The sequence below is a fragment of the Solanum dulcamara genome, chromosome 11, assembly GCF_947179165.1.
Source record: "Solanum dulcamara chromosome 11, daSolDulc1.2, whole genome shotgun sequence".
NCBI lineage: Eukaryota > Viridiplantae > Streptophyta > Magnoliopsida > Solanales > Solanaceae > Solanum > Solanum dulcamara.
The window spans coordinates 55297203-55314011 of NC_077247.1; positions in this window are offsets into that span (position 1 = coordinate 55297203).

The following is a 16809-nucleotide window of genomic DNA, read 5'->3' on the forward strand; positions in this document are numbered from 1 at the left end:
TTATTAACTCGCACGACCTGATGTTTCTCTCTTCAGGTCTAGTGTGAAAATGAAACTTGTTAACATCTGGAATAGCAAGTTACAAGCTCTAGGGGAGTGCACAAGTCCACACGATGGGGAGTCAAAACAAGGTAAACCATTTCTGCTGTTTGTACCTGACGTGAATAAGAGCTGAATTTTTCTACTGTGTGTTTCAGTTAATTAGCTTCATCTCTCTCACACACTTTTCAAGATTATCTTAGAATGCATTCTTATTAATCCTGAATGCATTAGAGATTACAATGTCTCTTTGTAAGTCTCCTTGACCACATAGTCTCTTTCAAATTCCATCTTCTACTATACTAGAAAGATCTAGTTTCAACATGTATGCTTATTGTCCATTTAATTTCATTTTAGGGTATTTTAGTCTTATCACTCAAGCTCTCCACGCGTTATGTTGCTGCTATATTCAATATGAGGCCTCCTAGCACGTCAGCTGTTTCCTCTACTTCTGTTTTCAATTTTCAATAGACCACCATAACTACATCATTATCTCTATCTTCTCCATTACTTCTGTTTTTTTGCATATACAATGCTAAAGGAAACGTAGCAATGTGTATATCTCTTTGTCAATGGATTATGCCATATTTATTTGTCACATTCTTGTTCTTTAGACCTTCCGTCTCCTGTTCGTTTTCAAAAGAAGTGTAGAGATCTGGGTTTAGAATTCTTCCGGATTTTTTCCGTGTTTGTTAATTTCATTTTAGATTGTTGTGGGTTTAGCTTGATAGTGGTACAGATTTGGGGTTTAGGCCTAATTAGAAGGAAGAAACATTTGAGTATAATGTTACGGTGCTTAATAAAGTTTGATTATTTTTTCGATTTCCTTTGTTATTGGTTGTTGTGGGTCAATTAATTTCAAGCTAAGGGTATATTGGATAGCATGCATCCAGCCCTTTCTGTCGTCATCTTTAATGGCCTTTTCTATTGCTGTACTTTTCTCCGCTAAATAATTTCTTTTCTTTGCTCGATTGAATTTTCGTTAATTTCTCTTGGCTTTCCTGTTTCTACAGGCATCCTCTTGCCCAAAAGGTAAGCTTCTTCTTCAGTTTTGGATTTTTTTTCCTCTTTTGTTTTCCATGTGTTAAATGCTTGACCTGTTGTATTTCTGCATTTATTTTTTGCTTGGAGCTTTCTTTGAGTACTCATGTGGTTGTTGAGATTGTGGAGAGTGAAAATCGCTTGTAGGGAATTTTCTCCAAATTTGAGGTAAACTATCAACCAGTACTCTGTTCTTTTGTGTTTGATGGGTTATGTTTGATTATACGTTCAAATTAAGCCAAGCTTTGGTCGGTTGATTGACTTGTGATGAGGAACATGCGAAACTTAAAACATTCAATTGGCTAGGTTGATAACAAATTATTTGGAAGAAAATGTGTTTGGAACTGAACTAGGATAACCAGATTTTTTAAGAGAGAATGTGAATATATAAAAATGACAAAAGTAGTTGAAAATTGTTACATGCATGGTTTTAACTTTTAGGGATGAGTTGTATTTGGCAAATTATGTAGATGTATATTTGTATCCTGGTTAGGAAGAGTTAAAGAGAAGAAGGCCTAAACAACCTTTTTCTCCCCAACCCCACCTAGTTAATTCTTTAAAGTTCGTTTTTATCTCACACAAAAAACTCTATTTATGACCCTTCGGGGTGGCTCTTGGGACTTCCATGTTGGAAGTCTCAATTTCGAAACCCCTTGCCAGCGAAAGCAAGGGGTTTGCCTTCTGGGTCGAGCTCGTTGTATACAAATATCGGAGGTGCAATAGAAAGCACCGAAGAAGAATCAAGAGTCTGAAATCCTACACTTGGCCCTTGAACTGGCTGTGTAGCACCAACTGTAATAGGAGAGCCTGAAGTACCTGGAAGGACACCTGTTGCCCCCATCACTCTGTCTGTCTCCCCATTGGACCTCTCTGTGTGGTTTGCGAGCTATTGCATAGTAGCTGGGTTTACCCTGTGCGCACCCAAAGGATAGCGGATGCGGGTTTTCCTTGTCATAAAAAAAAGAACTTTATTTATGGTCTTGTAGTCTTGTTACTTTTTTTCCCAATCTTTCAGGTTAGTTCCCATGGATTCTCTTTATCCTAATTTTATCCATCTTCTCCATTCTTGATTTAGTGTTCTTGCTCATGGTTTTTTTTGAGCTGTTTGGCGAAAAATCCATTTCTATAACTTTGTTTCAGAGCCAGCTGGGGACTTGATGGCCATGAAAAAAGTCTTACTGTATATGCATTAAAGCTGAAGCAATTAACTCTTGATTATAAACAAAAACAATTTGGATAAATCTTGAGGTGTCGTAGTTGTGGAAAATTACTTTGGAGTTGTCAAGGACGATGATCAGCATCATCAGATGGAACTGCCAGCTGGATTTCGATATCAATTTCTTTGCTATTGCTGTTGGTGCTGTAGATTTGAACAAAATTGAACCTTGGGACCTCCAATGTTGAGCCTTTTCATTTATTTGTTGGAAATTGTTACTAAAACTCACTGGAGATCAAATGAATATCGTAAGGTTTTGAAGGTAAAATTCTTTTGAGATTCAGTTGGTAGTATTCATTAGTCTAGGTATAAAACTACTAACTTGGTGTTTGTTCTTGTCATTGTTTACAGGACGGCAAGTGTTCTTGTCATTAGTTTCTAGGCTGTTATCTCTGCAAATTCTTTCAACTCTTTTATCTGCAATATTGCTAGAATACTGACATGCTCCTTTATTAATTCCTTCACCCAGAACTTTGACAAATTTACTATTGTCTTTCTTGTCGGCTTAGTTGGAGATATAAGCACTAACAACTGATTATTACTTCACAACTGTACAGGGTTTTTTGGTCAAAAACTGCAAAGGAGGTTATAATGGGAAAAAATGCATCATCGATACACAATACGTAAATAGTAGACTTGTAGATTGTTCTCCAATATATGATGTATAGAATATGTGCTTTTGTATTTAAGTTTTACGCGCTCCATATGTGCTTTTGATGTTATTCCATAGTCTCTGAATAATATTCAGCAATGAGCTAAAATGCAATGTTGTCCAGCTAATTTGATACCACACTCATGTCTAAACGGAAGTTTAGAATTTAGGCTACCAGCTAATACACGAGTCAATAGATTGTACAGTCCTCTCCTAATTTTTCCTAATAAAACATTAATTGATGTTTTGCCAAAGAATATACAGGTTGTTCAAACATTTATGGAAAAATTACCTATTTACACATATTATAATACCATAATTACTAATATTCTCTACCATATAAAAAAATATCAAAAATTCCTCTTTTTTTAACTCTCTCTCCGTCTCACTGATACATCACATTTTACTTCACTCAACTACTCTAAATTCATGCCTAATTTCAAGCTCCATTTCGTCAGTATTTTAAATTTTTGTACATTTGTTACTCAATTTCAAGATTCTAACTAAGGTATGTTTAAGTTTTTCCTTGTCTGGAATCTCACTTCATTCTCACTAAAATTGATTTCCGTTGCTTTCTTCTATAAATTTTTGTGTCCTTTTACTCATATTCTTCACTGATATATATGGAATCCGCTCCATCTTTTAGTGTTGATCTCACGCGGTTGAATAAAAACCAAGGAATTCTTGTTTCACCGGGTTCTGATTCATCTTGGAAAGGTTTCAACGACGTTAGATCCAAACATCGTAACGATCCAGCAGTGACGGATAAGCTATGTGAGAAATTAAAGTCGGAATCTCCAGTTCAACATACACCCAAAGAAGCAGACAAGAAAATTGAAGGGGTTACAACACGCCCTAATCTCCCAAAGGTATGAGTTCATATAAGATGAGTTTTTTTTTAATGTAGTTTTTTCTGAAGATTCACTGCTTCTAATACATTTAGTTTATGTATCAGATTCTTATGTATCAAACTTTAATGCTTCTAATACATCGTGTTTTTGTATCAGATTCTCATTTATCAAGCTTTACTGCTTCTGATACATCTTATGTATGTATCATATTCTCATGTATCAAGATTTAATGATTCTGATACATAGTATTTTTTAAAAAAAATATCATTTTTTTAAAGATTTACTGCTCCTCATATATTTTGTTTATGTATCAGATTCTAATGTATCAAGTTTAAATAATTCTGATACATCTACATTTATGTATCGGATTCTCATGTATCAAGCTTCACTGATTCTAATACATCTTCTGTACATATCAAATTCTCATGTATCAAGCTTCACTGATTCTAATACATCTTCTGTACATATCAAATTCTCATGTATCAAGATTTAATGCTTCTCATACATCGTGTTTATATATAAAGTTCAAGTTGTAGTTAATTATTTTCCATGTCAATGCAGGGAATGAAGTACGTCATCAAGAAAATCCCTTCCCACTCCTTGAGATTCGGCACTGCATATACGGCTAATTTTATTGATGATTTCAAATCATCAATAGGTGAAGAAGCTATAAAGTTATTTAGGCAAATCATATTTGGTCACTACCTAGATATGCCACAGTGCAATTTTCAAGGGCAAATCATCAAATGCCTCTTACTTCTTGAGGTAGAGCAAAAAAACAAAGAAGAATTACACATTCGTCACGTGTAGGGTAATATACTCTGATTCACAATAAAGAAATTTGCTATTATTATTGATTTGCGATGTATCGGTAATATCAATGATTTTCGGTACCCAGATGCACCAACAAGTAGATTGTTGTCTAGATATTTCCTAGTGTAAAAGATGGGGTCAACAAAGCACGTTTTGTTCAGCGTTTTCTGGTTGGAGGATGGAAAACAAATGAAGACGCTGTTCAGATAGTCATTTTCTACTTCATCCACACTTTTATTTTTTCTCAACTAGGTGATTCACCTATTTGTGTTGATGATTTTAAGATGGTAGAGGATGGTAGGTATGAGCAATACCCATGGGGAAAAATAGCATTTTCCAAATTGATAAAAAGAATGAGGCAGGAGTTTTATAATGCCAAACAAATGTATCATTTTGGAGGTATGTCATACACTCTGAATGCATGGATCTACGAATGTGCATCTCAGATGCCTTCTTAAATTGTTGTAAGAGTGGGTAATAAAATTCTCAAAATTTTTAATTGGCGTGTTGTTTCCGTCAAGTCAAATTTTGATACCTTCATGTCTACCATATTCAGTGAGGTATATACACTGAAGATTATTCCTTTATGCACTGACTCATTATACATGACATCTAAGATACATTCTATATTCTTGACCTTGATACAATAGTATTTATTGATTTATTTTCTGATTAGCAACAAATCTTTTTTGCAGTATCTATGCTCCAACATTGTGCCATCTTAATATGAAATGAAATCTATTGTCATTCCTGGCACTGAACATCAATCTGAACTGCTACATCAGCTGCCAAGGTCAATTTTACAGAACCTCAAGAAGTCCCCGAATTAAGAAAATTCAGTCATATTGTTGATACATCTTCTCCACCTCCTCCCAAAAGAATGAAGTCTACTCGTGCTAAAGAACCAATTCAAGTAGAAACATATAACATGCATAAGGATGTGTCACGCCCCGGGAGGGTACCCTAGACGTGACTGGCACTTGTAAGCCATTTCTGACCTTCAAGCGAACCACTTGATTCAGTCACCTCATCATTCAATCATACTCACCCAAAAAAGGGGTCAATCATAGCATACTATTCACATTTCAGGGCCGAAGGCCAAACATATTCAACCCAACAAAACAAGAACAATAGAACTCCTCAAAATAACAGTCCAGCCTACCCACACTCTAGTCTATGAAGCCTCTATCCAAGTCTAGAAGGTGCCAATGACAAGTCCATGGCTATCAATAATTAAAATAAAAGAAATGACATTAAAACTGTACAAGAAGGCTCAATATCCTCCGGGAACTAGGAGGACTCACCAACTAGCTGGAAGTGTATGTGGATCTTCAACGGAGCGCCGGTTGATGATCTCTGGTACCTGTCGCTGCATCATGAAACGATGCAGGCCAAATGGCGTCAGTACATGGAATGTACGAGTATGTAAAATGGCCAGAGGAAACAACATCAAGAAAGCATCAATATCAACTCAAAATATTAACTCATATATATATATATATATATATATACATAACAACTCACTCAAATGTCCTAAGTCCAACAAGAATAGTTTATACAGGACTAACTCATAAGCCACTTAACTCAACTGACTCGGAGCACTATCAAGGCCTAAATGGGAGTTTCTCTTAACCGACAACCATCACCTATGAGTCGGTGATAGTACAACAATCAGACGTTGTTGCCACGTCCGTCCATACCTTTTCAGGGCATGAACGCCTCCCTAATCATGGATACCATCGATTAGTCAAGTTCTATCATTTCAGAACAGTAAAATAGGAAACATTCGACTTTAACGGTTTGATCCCATGGGAAGCATCCGACTTTAACGGTTTCATCCCTACCTACGTTGGCGGCGTAGTTTTTGGGGTTTCAAGTATGGACTATACTCTTGCCCGCTTCGGTGCTCGATACTCCTCCCATGACTCTATGCTCATAAGACTCCCTCCAATCATCTCAAACAAGCCCTCACGGCTAGTCTCATGTGGAACATTTCCCACTCATCAACTCTATCCCCATTCTTAACTCAATTTGAGTCATAATGGCAAGCCTCATTTAGGACCTTGTCCACTTGTCAATTCCATCCTCAAATCAATTCAATCAAGCCTCATTTAGATAAACATTTATGACATCTCCTCAATATTCAGCATAACTCTATGACTTTAGCTCAACAATTTAAGTAGAATAGCACATTTAAGGAAATTGACTTAAGCAACATAATCACATGGCTAAAGAGATCAATAAGGCATAACAACAAGTCATCTCCATCAACTCATACTAACATGAAGGATTTTAGGGACTTCTTAGCTCAACAACATCAACACATATAGCATCAAATAAATAGGAGACAAAGTTCATACAAACATAAACCATACCAAGAAACTCTATTTTCATGAACATCTAACCTCAAGGCAAGAGTAGGGCACATGGGTGAACTCAACCCATGTTTTAGATAGCCTTACATACCTTAGTGAAGACTTGAAGAAAACCTTGTGGTTGGGTCTTCAATGGAGGACTCAAATCTTGAAGCTCTTGTGATAAATCTTTGTTGAGAATGGAGAAGAAGAAGAAGATGAAAAAGAGAGAGGGGGAGAGGAACTTCTAGGGCTTTTAGAGAAAGAGAGAGCTGGAAATTTTGATCCCAAAATGACCAAGGGTAATACATATATAACTTGGGTAAGTTCCCAAATTACCCCTCCTCAAAGTTCTGAAAATAGGCTAAAAACGCACCTGGCGCGATAGTGGCGCGTCGCGCCATTGCAGCGGTAGGCTGAATATGCCAAAAACCTGCACACCTCGTAGTGGCGCGCCGCGCTAGAGGCCAAACTATTGAGGCATGTTTCTGGCGCGATAGTGGCACGTCGCGCCCTTACAGCGCCAAGGCCATATTTTCTGGGTTCTGGAAATTTGGCCTGAAAAACCCTACACAACTTTTAGTGGCGGGTCGCGCCAAGGACCAAACTACTGAGGCATATTTTTGGCGCGATAGTGGCGCGTCGCGCCCTTACAGCGCCAAGGTTATTTCCCCAGCAGTTGTAACCCAGGCCAAAATAAAATTCATGTCGTGCTAGTTCATCTTAGGATCGTCATATCTTTTGACTCCGAACTCTAAAATTTACGTTCTTGGTGGCGTTGGAAAGAAGACTCAATGACCTTTAATTTGATAGGTCGTGGGCCACCCAGATTGACGTCCTTCTAAAGATAGGGTCGTTAAAAGTTGACCCTTATACGGACTCATCCTAAACTTAACTACGACGGATCTTTTGGACTTAGCTCGGTCCTAGGGGTCCTTGGTGACCCCTCATCACCTCTAACCCTGCTTAGTCCCTCAGAGACTCATCTTAATTCGCAAATATACTTCAATATACTCGGGTTTGACCCCTCCCGAACACAAGAAGGGTACAAATCTTTGGAAAAATTTTGAGGGGTGTTATAGGATGTCATACCACCAAATTCATCAGAGAAGCCTGTTTATACTGATACAGAACCAGCGGCAAAGTCAGTGGTAGGCGGTGAATCTTCAGGTCATTCAGAGCAAATTGTTCATATGCAATTCAAAGCATTAAAGAAGTCTCTAAAGAAATACGTAAGTTATTACTATAAGATGTATCTCACATAATATACATTTAATAAGTTGATACATTTTGATTTTTCATATATTTGTATTAAGGTTGACTGAAAATTCAAGCGATGAGAGAATAAAATTGATTCAAATCATATTGATCTTTTGAAAGCCATCGACAATATAATGCACCACATGACTGACACGGCATCTCAAATTAAAAAAGATGATTTTGTTCAACCATTCCATGTGGTGGAACAACAAGAAGCACCTGTTGTATTGGAGGAGCACAATGATCCAAATAAATCTGACCCCCCCTTCAAAATGACCAATCTCATATCCACGAAGATATTAAGGTAGATACATCACATAATTATTGATATTTATATTTTTGATATACTTTTAAACTACTGGATACATTTCACTTTTACATATCAAATATTTAATTTTATTTGTAATTGTCATATATCATAAGTAAATGTTATTATGTTTGCAGGATTAAACCGACTAGCTGACGAAGGATTTGATTTCTTTGACTTTTAGGAAAAATTAAGGAAAACAGAACTCAAGGTACAAGTACAATAAAAAAGCAGTTCAGTAATTTGGGAAAGTTTTCATCTATTTTGTATTTGTAACATTTTGGCGACATGGCCGAGTGGTAAGGCAGATGACTGTAAATCCTTTTTTCCCCAATTCAAATCTAGGTGTCGGCTGATCAACAAAAAACTTGAAATCTTTTTTTTTCTTCTGTTGATATAACCCGCTGAATGATTCGCCAGCAGAAGAAGAGAAAGCAGACTGTTGATACTTGTTTGATTCTAAGCACCTAGTCTGGGTGTATCAGAACAAAACATTATATTAGATGAACTAGAATTATTTGAACAACATGTTTCTACTGATACATTAAAGGTAATGTATCAAAACCAAAGTTCTGACCAATCTAATGCTACATATATCTTGTATTTGTTAAACCTGTGATAATATATAGTTATTGATACATTCCATACTCATATATCATAAGTAAATGCTATTATGTTTGCAGGAAGATGAACCATCCAACATGATACAACAGGTGGATGATGTATCAGAACAAAACATTATATCAGATAAACCAGAACTATTTGAACAGCATGTTTCTACTGATACATTAAAGGTAATGTACTAGAACCAAAGTTATTAAAGGTAATATATCATTTCAACAGTCATTTTCTTAAATAATAGTTATTATTACATTTGTAGGAACTAGAAACATCCATTATTCCATCATAATTAAAGAATATATCATCACATCAAATAAAACCAGATAGAGCAGATTTTTTTTCTGTGTTTGTTGATTCTTATACATTAAAGATAATGTATCAAATAAATTTTTGTGATAGATTCAACATTAATAAGTTTAGTACTTATGTTATACATTTCGTTTAGAATAATGCCACGAAAGATGCATGAGAGCCTGTTGGTAATACAGATAAAGTTGAAGAGCATGTTGAGCAGATTGATAAAGAAATCAAACCAAATGCATCAGTAATATAAATCAATTGTATCTGATTCATTAAATTAAATAGATTTTAGTATACTAAAGTTATTATGTTTTTTATAATTCTTCAAAATTAGGAATCCGATACTTTAACATCGATATCGCTTGAAACTCTGGATGTGATAGATGCTCTAATATACAGACTTTCATTACCGGCCATGCCATTGAATGTTGTTAGTCATGAACAGGTAGTTCAGGATGAATGTCTACTATGTGATAGCCAGTTACCCACCACTCTTCCATCAAAACCCAATGTATTGCCAGATGATGCGAAAACACCTCTTCTAAGAAGTAGGCTGCCTTCTAAGATCTTACAATCGCCGTATCTAACAAAATTTGGGTTGAGTAAAAAGGATAAGGAAAAAATAACATCAGTTAGGCATCAAAACACCCTTTTAAAGATTTTGGCATACGTTATCATCCCCCAACCAAGCTTATCTGAAAATACTTTCAATGGATAGATAAAGGATGATTAAAATCGTATGCCAATAAGTAAGTATTATATTTACAAATTATATCAACACAAGTTGTTTATTATATATTTTCTGTCATTTTAATATAAGTTTTCATTCAGGAAATCAAATGAGGAACATTACAGATCCTAATTCTCTTCATTCGGGTTTGATAAAATAGACTTTGTAGTGGCATTTCCTCAAGATAAGAACTGGTTCTATCCTATGTCATAGCCGAACAGATGTTGCGATGATGAGGTAATCATTTTTTCATAGAGCATCTGTTAGATGTCAGTCACATTTCTGATACATAGATATTATGTATCAAATACATCTAGTACATCAGTTTCTACCCTATTTAAAAATTATGTATCAGTTTGTATAACCAATACTTTCTTAAAATGTGCAACACATCGATGTAATATTTTCCTACCATCGGAATCAATACACAACAACAAACTATATTTTCAAAATTTTCATTAAATCTGCACACACACGATACTATCACATTCCACTTGACATTTCTACCCAAGAAGATATGGCAAGGGCCTCTGTTATAGCTCATCATGAGAGATCTGTGAAGAACATAATAAAAGGTTTCTCAATACCTACCGGATTGCCCTGTATTTGGTAGTTGAGGTATACATTCTGATAAATTGTGATAGGGATTTTCATTGGGTTCTTGCGATGGTTGTGTTGAAACAGAGGTTGATACGCGTGTATGATTCATCACCTAAAAGAAGAACTAGCAACCCTTCCTTAGAGATTCAAAAGATAGCAGTAATGCTACCTACATACCTCCAGGATAGTGATTTTTTGAGAAGAATGAACGTACTGATTGGTCATCGCTTGATTCATACAAGGATAAATCAATCGAAAACATGCTTGAATCACATCACCCTTTTGTAGTTGAATACGTTGAAGTCATTGAGCAACAAGAAAGCGATAGCTTGTGAGTATTAATAAATATTCATATTTAAATCTTTAGTAGGTCAATTTTTTAAAAAAGTTGTGTATTCCTTTCTTTGCAGGGATTGTGGTATTTTTCTAGCTATTTTTGTTGAATATCTTACTGATAGAATTTCTATTCCAACTACTGGACTACACGTCGAGGATGGTTATGTTAGCAAAAACAATGATCCAAAAAACCTAAGAGAAATTTCATCTCTCCTAGTCATGGAGAACCGATGGACATCGAGTAAATTTTTTTGCATTTTATAGTAGTAGAATGTACAATTATGTTTTTGCACCAATAGTAAATATTTTTTTCTCTATTCAACAACTTAGCAGACTTCTAAGCTTTTCTCATATTTATGTATCATATTCTGATGTATCAAATTTGAATGCTTCTGAGACAAAATATTTATGCATCAGATTCTAATGTATCAAGATTTAATGATTCTGATACATCTATATTTATGTATCAGAATCTCATATATCAAGCTTTACAGCTCCTGATACATCTATTTTATGTATCAGATTATAATGTATCAAGATTTAATGATTCTGATACATCTAGATTTATGTATCAGAATCACATATATCAAGCTTTACAGCTTCTAATACATCTTGTTTATGTATCAGTTTCTAATATACCAAGATTTAGTGATTCTGATACATCTATATTTATGTATCAAAATCTCAGTTATCAAGCTTTACAGCTCTTGATATATCTATATTTATGTATCAGATTGTAATGTATCAAAATTTAATGATCCTGATACATCTACAAACTATATTAATACAACATATTATGTATCAACCACAATTCAGTTGAAAACTAATACAACAACATTTAAAGTATCAACTCTTAATACGTCGAATGGTTATGTATTCGCTATTCTCATTTATCAGATTCGAAATTACTATATCAATACTTAGTAACTTACAATGAAAATAATTATCAACCATTCATGTATCAATTATTGATATTCAATTACTATTCTGGTTAATTGATATATGTATCAAATACAACCCTACACTGTAAAAACAACTACGTAGATGTAAGTACATGATCCAAATAGAATGTATCTGGGATAACAAAATATCATTTCTCTTTGGAAATAAAATTATAAATCTTTCTGTTGTGTCCTTCATGGCCACAACGACCACAAAAATTTGTGTTTGTTCTTATTTTCTCACTAGAGTACTTTTTTCTTCCTTTTTTTGGTCTTCCTGGCATCCTTTTGTATCTTGATGGTAAGACAAATTTTTCTAAAATTTCTTTCAAAATAGACCAATCTTTCTTATCTGGCATTTGAACCATTGGCAATTCATAAGTATTTGTCAACACCTCTGGCTTGTAGTAATCAGAACAGTATGGGTACATGTCCATAATGTTCTTTCTCTTCAACACTACAATTGCGTGTGGACATGGTATCTCATCTAATTGAAACCTATCATAATTGTATATTTTTCTTTCAATACACACAATGTATCTTATATCTGGTTCATAAATAGAATAAAGATATTCTGAAGAAGCAACAACCTGCAGAAAATAATTATCACAGATATGTATCAAAACTGATGTATCAGGAAATAATGATCATAGGAAATACAGAACTGATGTATCATATAGGTATGTATCAAGCAACTATGTATCAAGTAGATATCTATTTAAAAATAACTGGTGTGTACCTTCATTCTCGAACACTTCATCATGTTTGATACTAGGATATCTTCGAATTTCCTACCTAAAGTATGTTTTGTATAAGCTGCTATTTTCCTATTTTTGCAGTTCCAAGCACCAAATAACATTCTTGTTTGCTCCAAAAAGTCAATTATAGGCAACTCTCGTGCTTCAACAAGACATCCATTAATACATTCCGCAATGTTAGAAGTCATTATTCTCCCCCTGTTGACAGTTGCATGAACCCTTCACCACTTTTTGTACCCCGTATTTTTCAAATACTTTATCACTCGATAATCAATTTTTTCAACTTTTGCCATTAATTTTTCGAATTCATCTTTTTGGTATGCCTTTGTCATCGAGTAGAAGAGGTCACTTAGTACAGCTTTGCTCCTCCTGTAGTTAGTACACATATTTTTCCATATATGTCAAATGCATGCAAAGTGAGGGACATTGGAAAATACCATGTTTACACTCTTGATTATGCTTTCATTCCTATCTGATACAACACACATATTGTCCCTCTCACCAAATGCATTTTTGAAGTTCTGGAAAAACCACGTCCATGAAGAATCATTTTCTGTATCAACAACACCATACTCCAATGACAATATGCAACCTAAAAAATTATTAACAGCGATAACATAGCTATTAGAATTCATCAAATTCACAATAAATATGTCAACTAAGATGATACACTGTTATTCAATATGCAATAGTAATAAAAAGTAATACCTGTCCCATCAAGTGTGCTAGCTAATACAAATGTTCCTTTATAAGGTCCATCAATATGTGCACCGTCAACAACAACTACAGGTCGACAAAACTAAAAAACCCTCATTAATGGCCTTAACGCTGCGAACAGATACATGAACTCATCATTTGGTGACTTGTGCATACTTATGTATGAATTTGGATATACGGTTTTTAGCATATGTATGTATACCGGCAGCTGTCTATATCCATCAGTAGGTTTTCCCTTTAACATCTCCAAAGCATGTTCTTTTGAACGTCATGCTTGTTGATATGTAATATCAATTCCATACGCTGCTTTAATATCCTCTCGTATATCATTAGGGGTGTGAATTCTCTTATGATTAACCAATTTAGGTGCCGTGAATGCACTTACAAAAGCCTTTGTAACATGAATTTTACTGAAAATCCTATCTCTTAGTGCACATGAATGTTCACTATAAAAATATCTCACTTTGAATATATCGGATTTTTTCCAACATGATGCTTTTATTCTCCAACAACAGTCGTCTGAATAGCATATTAACACATAACTGCACAATTTTAGGAAAAACAGTTAACATGTATCAGATACATAGAGATTCATATGTATCTGATACATTCTGACAATAAGTATTTTAACTGTTGTACCTGATACATACTGCTTAGTATGTATCATGAATAAAATAACAAAATTAACTTTCCGAAATCAATAGTACATCTAGAACATTTTTGAAGTGAGTTAGATACATAATGTTATGATGTATCACGACAAGAAAAATAAAAAAATATTAACGTGTATCAGATACACAGAAATTCATATGTATCTGATACATTCTGATAATAAGTATTTTAACTATTATACTAGTATGTATCATGAATATAAAACAACAAAATTAACTTTTCAAAATCAATAGTACATCTGGAACATTTTTGAAGTGAGTTAGATACATAATGTTATGATGTATCACGATAAGAAATATAAAAAAATATTAACATATATCATATACACAGAGATTCAAATGTATCTGATACATTCTGACAATAAGTATTTTAACTATTGTACCTGATACATACTACTTAGCAATATAAAACAACAAAATTAAATTTCCAAAATCAGCAAATACACATATCTTTTACTGTCAGATCTTTTAACTTTGAAATTGAATCCACTGTCAACTTTGTATTTGGCCATTATATTAACTAGTGTTGCTTTGTCCTTGTACAATTGATTCTTCTTCACTTCTGCACCGATTGTATTAGTTATGTAGTTCGTCACATCCAATTCCGATATATAACAAACTGCAGCATTACCAGATTCTTCTAAACCAGAAATTTGTGACTCATTCGTGTTTGATTCGGCACAAACAATTAATCCAGATGTAGCGTCGAATGATTGTAACTCACATATCTTGTTATCAGAAGTTGTTATGCATAGGGATATTTTACGAATCCAGGATCGTTCTTCTTCAACTCTATGTAAAGATTAACACCCATATCATTACGAATAATCATTGGCAACGAGTTACCTTGAACGATGTATCAGATTTCAATATTTTTCACCAATTCATCTATGGTCAATCCAGCAGCGATTGCTGCTTTTAGATTTGAGTAAGATACATTGTCGCCCACTACGATTCTATCACTTTGGTATCGTTCATAACTCACCTCACATTGTCAAACTCCAGAATATCTCAGTAATATCGTGATATTCATCACGTTTCGCTTGATGAAAATCAAATTTTGGTTTGAATTTTTTATTTACAGTGATGCTCTATTTTTTGAGTTTTTCTTCCTTTACATAACTGTTACTTTTTAACGATTAATTCCATTAATTATAATGGTAATTGATTGAAAGAACCAATCCTAACTTAATTTACCTTACTATCTATAAATAACTCAACAGGATTAATTATTATACAGCAAAATATGATGTATCAACAAAATAAGTAATGTATCAGAAATATGGAAAAAGAAGGAAAATCGGGTAATTTAAGAAAAATAAAGGATATATTGTAATTGAGATTTTTCATTATGAAATTTAGGTAAAATTTACAACATTTATAGCATTGGGCCAATGCTGGCATGGACCATACTCCCCTAGTTGTAATAGAATTGTCATGCCATACATTTTTTAATTCAAAATTTCAGAATTTACACAAACAAAAACTCAAAGTTTCTTAATTCGGAGACACAATGGAGGGACTTTCGTCCAGATATCATAGTTGAGTACCTTAGCTATATAAAAATAGTTCAATTAAGATGAATTATACAAATGAGATAGTTTAAACTATAACTACAATCCATAAATATGCAAACTATAGCTAAAGAGCCTAATTAAGTTTATTATAGAAATTATTTGCCAAATTTTCCCTTTTTCTTTCCGTGCTCTTATTACTTAAACTCATTTGACACTTTTTTCTTTTAAAAAAAACACAAAAAAATAAATTAAAAAGAAGAGGGGATTGAACTAATGTTAGAAAAAAAATATAATATAACATAACGTTAAAGATGTGTTTCACCAACAAAAAAAACATGATTTTTTATTGTTATAGAAAATAATTATTATGGAAAGGTTTAACTGTAAAAAACATTTAGCAATTCATGCGCAGATGAGTTGAATGATGTGATTGCATATTTGTGGTAGGAATGTCAATTGTGCAGGACAATGCGGGGAGAAGGGGGTCAAATATTTTTTAAAGAAAATCAAGTGAGGCAAGGTAGAATTGTTATGTGGAGACATATGAAAATAATATTTCTAATTAGTCTCATTTTATGTAGAATTGTTTGACTTGGCATGATATTTAAGAAAAAAAAGATCTCTGAAATTTGAAGTTTAAAATAATCTTTTATGTTTGTGGTAAAAAGGAAATTTTTGAAGTTAAATTATTTCTAACTATAATAAGGTTACATTTTTTGGGGACAAACTAAAAAGAAAAAGAATGCCACATAAAATGAGACGCAGAAAATATTATTTTAGATTTTTGAATTTTGATGTCTGTTGTCTAAGAATTAATCCGTGTTCATATAATTGGTCTCGTTATTTCAGTTTTTTAAATCAAGATTTTTGTGAGTCTGACAAATCTTGTTAGATTAAAATCATCAAATTTCTTGAAATTTACCCCGCAGCCGCCTCGCCTCTTTGTCATCCTAATCTGTGGTACATAAAAAATATTGTACATCTATCATTGAAGGCGGAGTACCATGATGTGTTTATCTTACTATTGCTATTAAATACTATCTATTTTTTAATGTTTAGATGACTTGTATTTAATTAGGTTGATT